Consider the following 10676-nt stretch of genomic DNA (forward strand, 5'->3'; position numbering starts at 1 on the left):
CGTCGCTAAGTTCCTCGTACTACTTGTGTACTTTAAAGCGGCTCGGCATCGTTAACAATTTGCGAGTGATTTTTCAAGTTGACCGTCTGTAGTAATAGTGCCGCGCACATATACCATCAGGACGTTACTGATGGGGTGCGGCTGCGGAGTGATACTGTGTGTATGCAAGTCCGCATCTAGGACGGATCTATGTATCATGGCTGTAGACCTGTTAAGTAATAAAGATACCTCATACAAAGGTCTACGGATACCTTATTACTCTCCATGAGCTGCGGTCAACTATATAGCATAAATGACTATTACACCGTCTTTCTTGAACAATCCGAAGTGTTGCCAAACGTTTGATTTGTAGGTATTTTTCGCTGCGCTGTGTTTCTCTTTCTCCTCAACTTCCGTGTGTGTTGATAACTGAGACTCTCGTTCTCCGTAGTGGCGAAGCAAATATCAAAGATCGTCTCTGCTGAACGTTGACAAGATAAGGGGATTTTATATGAATGAATCGGTTTTTTACCGATGCAAAGACGCTACGCAATCGATGCATCGCGAGTTCAACCCAAACTGTAGCCGATGTGCACTCTTTCAACCGGTGCACTCGCATCTTGAACGTTTATGCCGGTGCACCGATGCGAATCGGTGAATCTTAACATCTCTAGTGCTTAGGGTTGTTGTCCAGTTTAAAGGTGAACCTTTGCCAGAGTCTGAGGTCCAGAGCGCTCTGGAGTAGGTTTTCATCAAGGATCTCCTGTACATTGCTGCATGCATCTTTCCTTGGATTCTGACTAGTCTCCCAGTCCCTGCCGCTGAAAAACATCCCCACAGCATGATGCTGCCACCACCATGCTTCACTGTAGGGATGGTGTTGGCCAGGTGATTAGCGGTGCCTGGTTTCCTCCAGACATGATGCTTGGCATTCAGGCCAAAGAGATCAATTTTGGTTTCATCAAACCAGATCATTTGTTTTTTCTCATGGTCTGAGAGTCCTCTAGGTGCTCCATAGGGGCTTTCATGTGCCTTTTACTGAAGAGTGGCTTCCTTCTGGCCACTCTACCATAAAGGCCTGATTGGTGGAGTGCTACAGAGATGGCTGTCCTTCTGGAAGGTTCTCCCATCTCCACAGAGGAACACTGGAGCTCTGTCAGAGTGACCATCGGGTTCTTGGTCACCTCTCTGACTAAGGTCCTTCTCCCCCGATGCTCAGTTTGGTTTGGGCAGCAAGCTCTAGGAAAAGCCGTGGTGGTGCAAAGGGTGTGAATACTTATGTACATGTGATATTTCATTTGATTATTTTTAACACGTTTGCAAAAAAATCTTTAAAAACGTTTTCACTTTGTCATTATGGGGTGTTATGTGTGGAATATTGAGAAAGAAAATGAATTGAATCCATTTTGAAATAAGGCTGAAACATAACAAAATGTGAAAAAAGTTAAGGGGTATGAATACTTTCCGGATTCACTGTATACACTTAAAAGGATGGCCATATGTCCCCCTAGAACCACTTAACTGGTAACTGCACAGATAGGCCTGAAGAGATCAAGCTTTTTTTATTTTTAGTTGTGTGGGGGAAACTTCTGTAGCAATGGAGAGTCAGGACTCAAAGAGACGCGAGAAGAGCTGGAGCTCTGATGTCAAACACTGGTGGTTTATTTGGAGTTACAAACGGAGAGTTGACAGACAGGTGGTGTGTCACGAGTTGACACAGCAGTTGCCAAACCAATTCTGAAGAACTCTTTCTGTAGCTCGAGGTTTTAACTAGTTCGGAGTGTAATAATCAACATTCTTCATCAGTGAGACTAAACATTATGGACCCTGAATCTAACTAGAGCTCTCGACCATAGAAAAGAATGCGCGCCAGGGAACCTTCGTCCCTGAACAGTACACTACCTCATGGCGGCTTGTGTTCTGTCATAGACTGGCAACAATAATGCGCCCAAGCTGCTCCTCCTTAAGAGAGATAGCAGCAATACCCAAGGCCGTAGACCTATGCCGTGAGAAATGAGACAGTGAGAGGAGAAAATGATGAACTGTGTCAAAGGTTGAATACCTAAGCAAATTATTTCCCTAACAAGTTGGATAGTTTGTATATTCTGCAAAGAAGATGGGAGACTTTGTTTTTCCTATATTTCCCTGAAAAACTCACCATACAGTCTGACAAATAATAAAGGACTTTTAGACTCCCCCCTGTACACTTGAAAGGTGCCTTTGGAAGGTTTGAAGCTTGCTACTTTGTGGAGGATGGCAGCTGCGGTCAGCTTGACTTCACACAGCAATCGTGATCGATTCGAACAGTGACCCAGAGTCACAGCAAAAAAAATGTGGAAAAACTCAGCAAAAGCTAAACAGAAAGTCATTCTTAAGTTCCATATGTTCCCAACAATAGGCCTACATGTAATGCCGTTAATATACGGCTCTGTTGAATACTCAGTTCTGATTGGTCAATTGAGACATGTCAAAGGTTTTTAATTCTCGCTAACAAAGCGCTGCTAAGAACAGACTGTTGCTAAAGAGGATCAAGGGACTATGCAGTCATATCAATCTGTAGAAATAAGTATAGTAAACAAATCATTCATATAGAATGTGCATCGTATAGAAGAAGTGTATTTGGATATGTCGTGAGAAACTCAACATGTTCTCTCACAAGAATCTGTATGCTATCTTCCTTCTTATATCTTAAATTCTCCTATTAATATCCAGCAATGTGTCAATTTCTGCCTGTACATGCATACTGTCCGAAAGCAAAATAGTTTGGCTAAGGGCAAAACAATCTTGATTAGATACAGGACAAGCATGTTTCTTGGCTAAAAATAACTACATTAGTGGCAAAGCTAGCTAACAAAAATCAAGTCTTGGTTAAAAATAACTACAGAGGTGGGGTTACCCTCGTAACTTAAGCTACGTGTAAAATATAAAATAAATCAATTCTGGTTTCACAAGGAAAATAAACTGTGGTGTACTGGCAATGGAGCTTTACAATCAAACCCTCTTTATTTTTCAAACACATGAACATGTACACAGCCTTTTCATTTAACCTATGGTACAAGGAGCAGCTATCATGTAGCAATGGGGGGGGACTATGACTTCTTAACACTAGAACCGCCAACAGGTACATTTTACCCGCAGCTGTTTCTTGATTGTATGTCGCTTTTTTTCAATTAAATATTCAAATCTCCCAGTCTACGAATTTTCCTGAAAGTGTGTTATGTAGCACCCTCTGTTGTTACAAATTGTCAATATGAAGTCACATTGAAAACATTTATTTGAATCCTTATTTTTTCCTGTTGCAGATTTTTCGTTTTCAGATTCAAAACAATAATTTTTTCAGTTTCAAATCTTGTTTTTTCAGGTTTCACATTGCTTTTCACCTTCATATCGTTTTTCACTTTCAGATCGTTTTTTTCCGCTTTCAAACTTTTGGCCCTGATGTTGCTTGGGTGGGCGGGGCTTGGCAAAGAGTAGTTTGGCATCCTGAGTGACAGGCCTCCCTCTGTCATGTTGCCTTCATGGATGTTAGGTAGCGCGAGAAATATAACTGAATACTTTCTATACACAATACTCCCGTTATTGGTGGGAAATAAAACTGATACCAGCGTCAACGTTCCGTTAAGCGAGCTGTTGAGCATCGTAGTTGGCAACAAACAAGGTATAAGTGCAATAAACTGTGCTAGAATGTGAAATTACGTATCCGCAACGAGCCAGCAGGTTGTTCTGGTGGACCTGACGCCATCCCCCACTGTCTCACGGAGAGACACCGCAGGTCCTTCCTTCCTGCAGCGGTCAGACTATACAACCAGCAAAGCCCCTAGATCCCGCACAAAACAACACAGACTATAACACCTCTTGTTGATAAATAACAACTATGTGCAATATTTGAAATATGTATATGCCGTTAAAAACTGTGCAATATATACCTGGCTGCTACATCAGCAGAACTGTTACATGGTGTGTATTATGTAAAATGTGTAACTTAAAAGATATATATAATTTATTTTTGTAATCTTTAATACTTTTGTTATGCATGCTTTGGGTAACATTAAGCTGTCTTTGGCTCTCCTCTGCTGTAACAATGTAAATGTATCCCCTGTGGGACTAATAAAGGTATTCTGATTCTGATCGCAAAAACCAAGCCAATACTATGCTGTGTTCATGGAGCTACGTGGAAGTGGGGAAGGGCAATGCTTGATTGCAGATATGTAATTTCACATTCTAGCACATTTTATTGCTCTTATACCTTGATTGTTTAGGTCCCGGTAGGTGAACAGAGAGCAGTCGTAAAGGACCGGGACATTTCCTATAGCGATGATTAATTTATCCTCCATTTTATGACATATGGAAAAGACCGCAGCGGTATCTCCATACAGTACACGCGGTTTGATCGGCTAGCGCTTGCACTGGCGGGATTTGCATAAACGGGATTTGATTGGCTGATGCCAGCTTCGCAAGCATTGGGAGCATCAAAAGTTGAACATTGCTCAACTTTTGATGCTCACGATGCTTGCAAAGCCATGCTCCGCTCCCCACAATGTAGTTCGGCGAAGATTAAAAATCTTCTACGTCACCCCGTTCAAGTGAATGGGCGAAGCTTTGAAAGTTTTTTTCATGCCTGTGTGTGGACGGGACGTAACATCCATGAAGGCAACATGACAGAGGGAGGCCTGCCACTCAGGATGCCAAACTATTCTTTGGTAAGCCCCGCCCCCCCAAGCAACATCAGGGCCAAAAGTCTTAAAGCGAAAAAAAAAAAGGTCTGAAAGTGAAAAACGATCTGAAGGTGAAAAGCAATGTGAAACCTGAAAAAACAAGATTTGAAACTGAAAAAATTATTGTTTTTGAATCTGAAAATGAAAAATCTGCAACTGAAAAAAATAAGGATTCAAATATCAAAATATGTATAAAAGTGAAATCTGAAAATAAATATTTTATTCAAAAGAATTGCTGAACTGAATCAAAATAATATTCAACCTGAAAAATGATTTGAAAACATCATTGTATTTTTCAAAGTTCAGGATACATTTTTTGTTGAATGATCAAAACGTATGACCCTGAAATAGCTCCATAGTTGTGGCCCTCAGAGAATGTTTTATCTCTAAAGGCCCCCCCACATTCCGGGACTGGAGAACAGGGGGGCCGGCCTCCTGGAGAGGGTGAGACGAGAACGATTTTGGTAGCCCCAGGTTGCCGCTCGGCGCTGTGCTACGCAGAGGTGACACAGATGATGGTGGGCCAGCTCTGGACGGTTCCTCAGGTCTGGGGGGTGTTGTCTCAGGAAGCAGGTGCAATAGGGGTGTTACCCACTCTGGGCTAACCTCTCCAGGCTTGGCTCCTGAAAGGAACAGGCTGAGACGGGAGGGACTGTCTGACGTTATTCAGACTATCCAGGCAGCAAGAGCAGGATCCACCACAGCCTGTTACAGGACGAAGTGGTGTGAAGAAAAGGAGTCTAGAGCCTCTATCATGTACGTCGGGCTCTATTCTGTCCTATTTACAGATACTGGTTGACAGGGGGCTTGCTCATTCCACAATTAAGGTGTATGCAGCAGCCATCTCGTCCTGCCATGAGGGGTTTGGCGGCAGGTCAACCGCTTATGGCGCGTTTTTTGCAGGGGGTCAGGAGACAGCACCCAGTGGTGCATGTCTCCACCCCGCAATGGGATCTGCCGTTGGTGCTCGAGGCTCTGGTCACAGAACCATTTGAGCCTCTGGAGCTCTCCCCCTGAAGGCACTATCATTGAAAACAGCTTTGCTACTTGCCTTGACTTCGGCCAAGAGAGTGTGAAAGCTGACCGCTCTGTCGAGTTGCCTTTTTGATTAGCGGGGCGACACTCAGACCGAACCCCTCCTTTGTTCCAAAGAACCTAAGGAGTTTGTTCAGGTCGAGGGCTATACAGTGAGACGGCTTTAGTCTTCCACCTAGGGATGCATACCGGTATCCGGTATTACCGAAATACCGGTTACTGGTATACCGTAACGAAATCAGATCCGGTTTCGATTCTTTAAAAAAAATATATATACAGTATATATTTTTTTAATTTAATTTTAAAATTGAGCCGCAATATCCTTAAACTTGACGAAGTCAAACGAGTCACTGTGGAGTGTGGGCTGCACCATATTGTTGACATCTGCCAGCCAATCAGATCGCGCGCCTTGCACTGGCTTCGGTGATAGGCTTGATTGCCTAGCAATGCTCGTCACCATCCTCCCGAACGTCTGAGCCTTTCGGTTAGCTGTCATTCTTACTAACTACTATTAGCTCAATGTCTGCTTTTTGTTTGTTCTCTAGTCGAATCTCAGGTTTAACATTTATAACGGTGCTATAAGGGTCTGTTTGCATTGACAAGATGTGCTATTCACGCGGCACACCTGATGGCGGGTGTTATAAAAGATATTCCATAATTGGTTTTCTTCATATTTTTTTTGTATTTTTCATTGTTTGTTCAGTATTAAAAAGTCCAAGAAGTCCGACAATTGAATTTAATATTCATTTGACATGTTAACTATATTGTAAAGCACTTCATGGCAGTAATTGTGGGATGATACATTTTCAAAGTATCACGATATGTATCGGTTGAGTATCAGTATCGTTCAGTGGTATCGGTATCGTAAAAAAGTCAACGATATGCATCCCTACTTCCACCCCATATTGGGGACAGGGAGGCTCATATCAGCTTCTTCCAGGGGTTCAAATGGAGGTCGAGTGAGCCCATCTAAAACCACTGCCAAGTCCCATAAGGGCACCAGTGACCTGGAAACAGGGAGGAGCCTGCGAGCCCCTTTCATAAAACGGCAGACCAAGGGATGTTGGCTAGCCGTCTTTCCCTCAAAGCCCACATGGCATGCAGTAATAGCAGCCAGGTACACTTTGATCGTAGAGAAAGCTCTTTGTTTATCAATCAGGTCCTGTAGAAATGATAGAATCACCCCGACAGTACATTGAAAAAGAGATGTGTCCCTTTTGAAGGCACCAGTCCTCAAACACCCTCCACTTACAGTCATAGAGGGACCTGGTGGAGGAAGCTCTTGCACTCTGAATAGTGTTTATCACCTTCTGAGGGAGTCCCACTGTATTCAGGTTATACCACTCACGGGCCAGGCCCATAGGGCCATGCGCTCCGTGTGTAGGTGAAAAATCGTCCCCCCCGCCTGAGACAGTATGTCCCTGCGTAGCGGGAGCTGCCACGGCTGCCCGCACAGCAGCTGATATATCTCCGCCAGCCAGTATATTGCAGGCCAGTGTGGAGCTATTAGGATCAGTGTGTGGCGTTGTTCTCTCACTCTGGCCAGAGTTGGGGGTATCAGAGCCAGGGGTGGGAACGCGTACAGAAGGACTGGAGGCCAAGCGTGCGCGAGCGCGTCCACGCCTAATGGTGCGTTTAAATCGTGCATTGAAAAGAACAGCTGACATTGAGCGTTTTCTTTTGATGCGAACAGATCCACCGCGGCCCGGCAGTAACGCACCCACAGCTGACTCACAATTATTGGATGTAAAGTCTAGTCTGCATATAGTGGTGCACCTCTGGACAGCAGATCTGCCCCGAGGTTCATCACTCCTGGTACGTGCGTCGCTCTGAGAGAGAGGAGACGTCCGCATCTCCATAAGATCAGTTTGCGTGCCAGCATGAGTAACTGGAGAGAACGCAAACCCCCTTGGCGGTTTATATACGATATTGTGGTCGTGTTGTCTGTCCTCACGAGGACAGGATGTCCTCTGAGAAAAGCCAGAAAGCGTTTCAGGATGAGGAACACCGCGAAAAGCTCCAGATAATTTATGTGTGACCGTTGGAGGTCTCTGCTCCAGAGACCCCTCACAAGTCGACCGTCGTATATACCCCCCCAGCCCGTCAGACATGCGTCTGTGGTGACCACCTTCCGCGATAGGACAGCACCCATAGGCACGCCCCGTACTAGAAAAGTCGGGTGCAGCCAGTGGCGCAGTGCCATTACGCATTTCATAGTGACCATCACTCTCCGCCAGAGTCCTGCATCGGGTCGGGTATCCACGGGTACCCGACGGGTGACCCGCAAAAAAGGTGATTTTCGGGTGGTATTTTTTCAAACGCTTTTTTCCGGGTTTGGTTCTGGTTAAAACAAAGATGATGCGGGTCGGGTTGCGGGTGTTGCATAATAAATATATTTAAATAATAATGATTTAGTTTAATGTTTAAATCCTCAGACCTCTCCCCCGCGGGACCGAGCATAATCATAACCTCTGCAGCGCATCTATCTGCTGCTGAGCGCGCCACATTCCGAATGGCTTAGGTGAAGCTCTCTAGCGGAGAATACAGAATTTTCAATAACTCTTCCTCAAGAGCGAAATCCAACGTCTGGGAGGCTTTTGGTGTCATCCTAGATACAGAAAATAACCAACATCCCAGGCTTTTTGAGCCAAATATGCAACTGCGTGTGTTAATAATTGCACATTTTCACTGCTTATATATATGCGGGTTCGGGTCGGGTTGCGTATCTTGTGCCGGCGGGTCGGGTCGGGTTGCAGAACTAATTGGCAATATGTGCGGGTAGCGGGGCGGGTTCGGTATTGCACGTCGCGGGTGCGGGGCGGGAGCGGGTCTTGAAAATCAGACCCGTGCAGGACTCTGCTCTCCGCGCGCCATGATGCACGGGGTCCAGTCTGAGGGCAGCTACCCAGCGCTGAAACTCCCTCATGTGTAAGAGTCGCAGTCGTACCACCAGGATGGCTGACGCCATGAGCCCCAGTAACCGCAGACATGATCTGAAGAGAACATATTTGCATGGCTGTAAATGAGCGAGGCAAGCCCTGAAGGCTTTCACTCTCTCTGCTGACAGGCGGGCTGTAAACGGCACCAAATTCATACGTAGGCCCAGGAAGAGTACAGTCTGGGCTGGGGACAACATGCTCTTTTCTGTGTTTATTACGAAACCCAGGTTGAGCAGGTGTTTTACGAGGACATTCTTCTGCGTAATAGCCTCTTGCTCCGACTGTGCGAGAAGGAGCCAATCGTCCAGATAAGTTGCCAGGCGAATACCCTGTTGTCTTAACGGGGCTCTCGCGGCTTCCGTACACCGTACAAACACTCGTGGGCTGAGAGACAGACCAAAGGGAAGTACTCTGTACTCATAACAGACACCCTGAAAGGCGAACCTCAGATATTTCCTGTGTGGATAATATACTGGGATGTGGAAATACGCGTCTTTCAGGTCGACTGATGTGAACCAATCGTTTTGGCACACGAGACGCAACAGAGATGTGTGAGCATAGCCGTGGGAACATGTTTCAAAGGGGGGTGCTGTGGGGATGACACCAGGGCTGGTTCTGACCAATTTGCTGCCCTAGGCAAGATTTTAGCTGGCAATGAAAAACCTCTACAAAAGACCAATACACTACAAAAAGAGAAACGTATTGATATGGTGGACAGCTTATATAAAAAGGCTTCAAATGTATTTAGTATTGCATGAACATGTTTTAATTGGGGGGTGGACTTCACATCCATGTTTTTTTAACATTTTAAAGTAAAATACTTCAATCTGGTGCACTTTGAGCGCCCAATTACTAGAGACTGATCTAGGGGATACAACTCTAAAAACCCATGTGAAAAGGTTCGGTTTGCATTTCAATAATCAAATAAGTATATGAACATAACCAACAACCTACCATAGCCAATAACAAATAAATGTAGGCTAACTTGTTTTATTTTTGTGGTTCATTTATATCTTATTTGACCAGTTAACATTTATTTATCTATGCATATTTTTAAATCTCTCTGTCCTATAGTATGCATTGGAATGATTTCAAACCTGTTTTTATTTATCCTAATATTTATAAAGGTGTCCCTTTGAAATATTTGCTTCCATAAATTGTGATCAAAACGTTTGAGACCCTCTGAGATAACTTACACTAAAGTGAACTATCTAAACCCTCAGAGTCCTTTACCTCACTGAGCCTCTCAGTCTGACAGGACAGAACTCTCCCTCCACATTATTGTAGAAACAGCTTCTTATATCCGTTAAATATTAATCCCCCGAACAACAATCCCCGCCGGTACCGGTGCACCCCCTCTCTCTATCTATCTATCTCTCACTTTGGCTGTGAGCTGCGGGCGCCTGATAAGCCAACAGTCCCCACTTTCATCACTTACAACGCCCATCGTACAGGGCAAATGGAGAATGTAACCGGGGTGAAAAGGGTGTTATCTTTACTTAATTATGAATGTTGTTACATCAAGGCTGAACATTCGTTTTTTTAAAAATTATATTTGCATTTAATCTTGTGGAAGTGCAGATCCCCTGTCCTCTACCAGGGGGTGCTGCAGCACCCTCAGCACCCCTACTTCCCACGGCCCTGTGTGTGAGTGAGCATTCTGAATTTGTATCTTTTGAGATATTTGCTCAGAGCCCTCAAATCTAGTATAGGCCGAATTCCGTTCCCTCCCCGTTTGGGAACGAGGAAATACTTGGAATAAAAGCCGCTCTGACTCTGTTCGGAGGGTATTATGGATATAGCCTTCTTTTGTAGTATCGAGAGAATCTCTTGCTCCAGAATATGGGCCGACTCTCCCCGGGCTTGCGAATGCAGAATGCCCGAAAAGTGAGGGGGGGTGACAGTGAATTGGAGTCTGTAACCCTGTGCTATTGTCTTGAAAACCCAAGCAGAATCTGTGAGCATCCCCCACTTTTCGCTTCTCAAAGCGAGTGGAGATGTCACATCC

Source organism: Notothenia rossii, assembly GCF_949606895.1.
Source record: "Notothenia rossii genome assembly, chromosome: 2".
Lineage (NCBI taxonomy): Eukaryota > Metazoa > Chordata > Actinopteri > Perciformes > Nototheniidae > Notothenia > Notothenia rossii.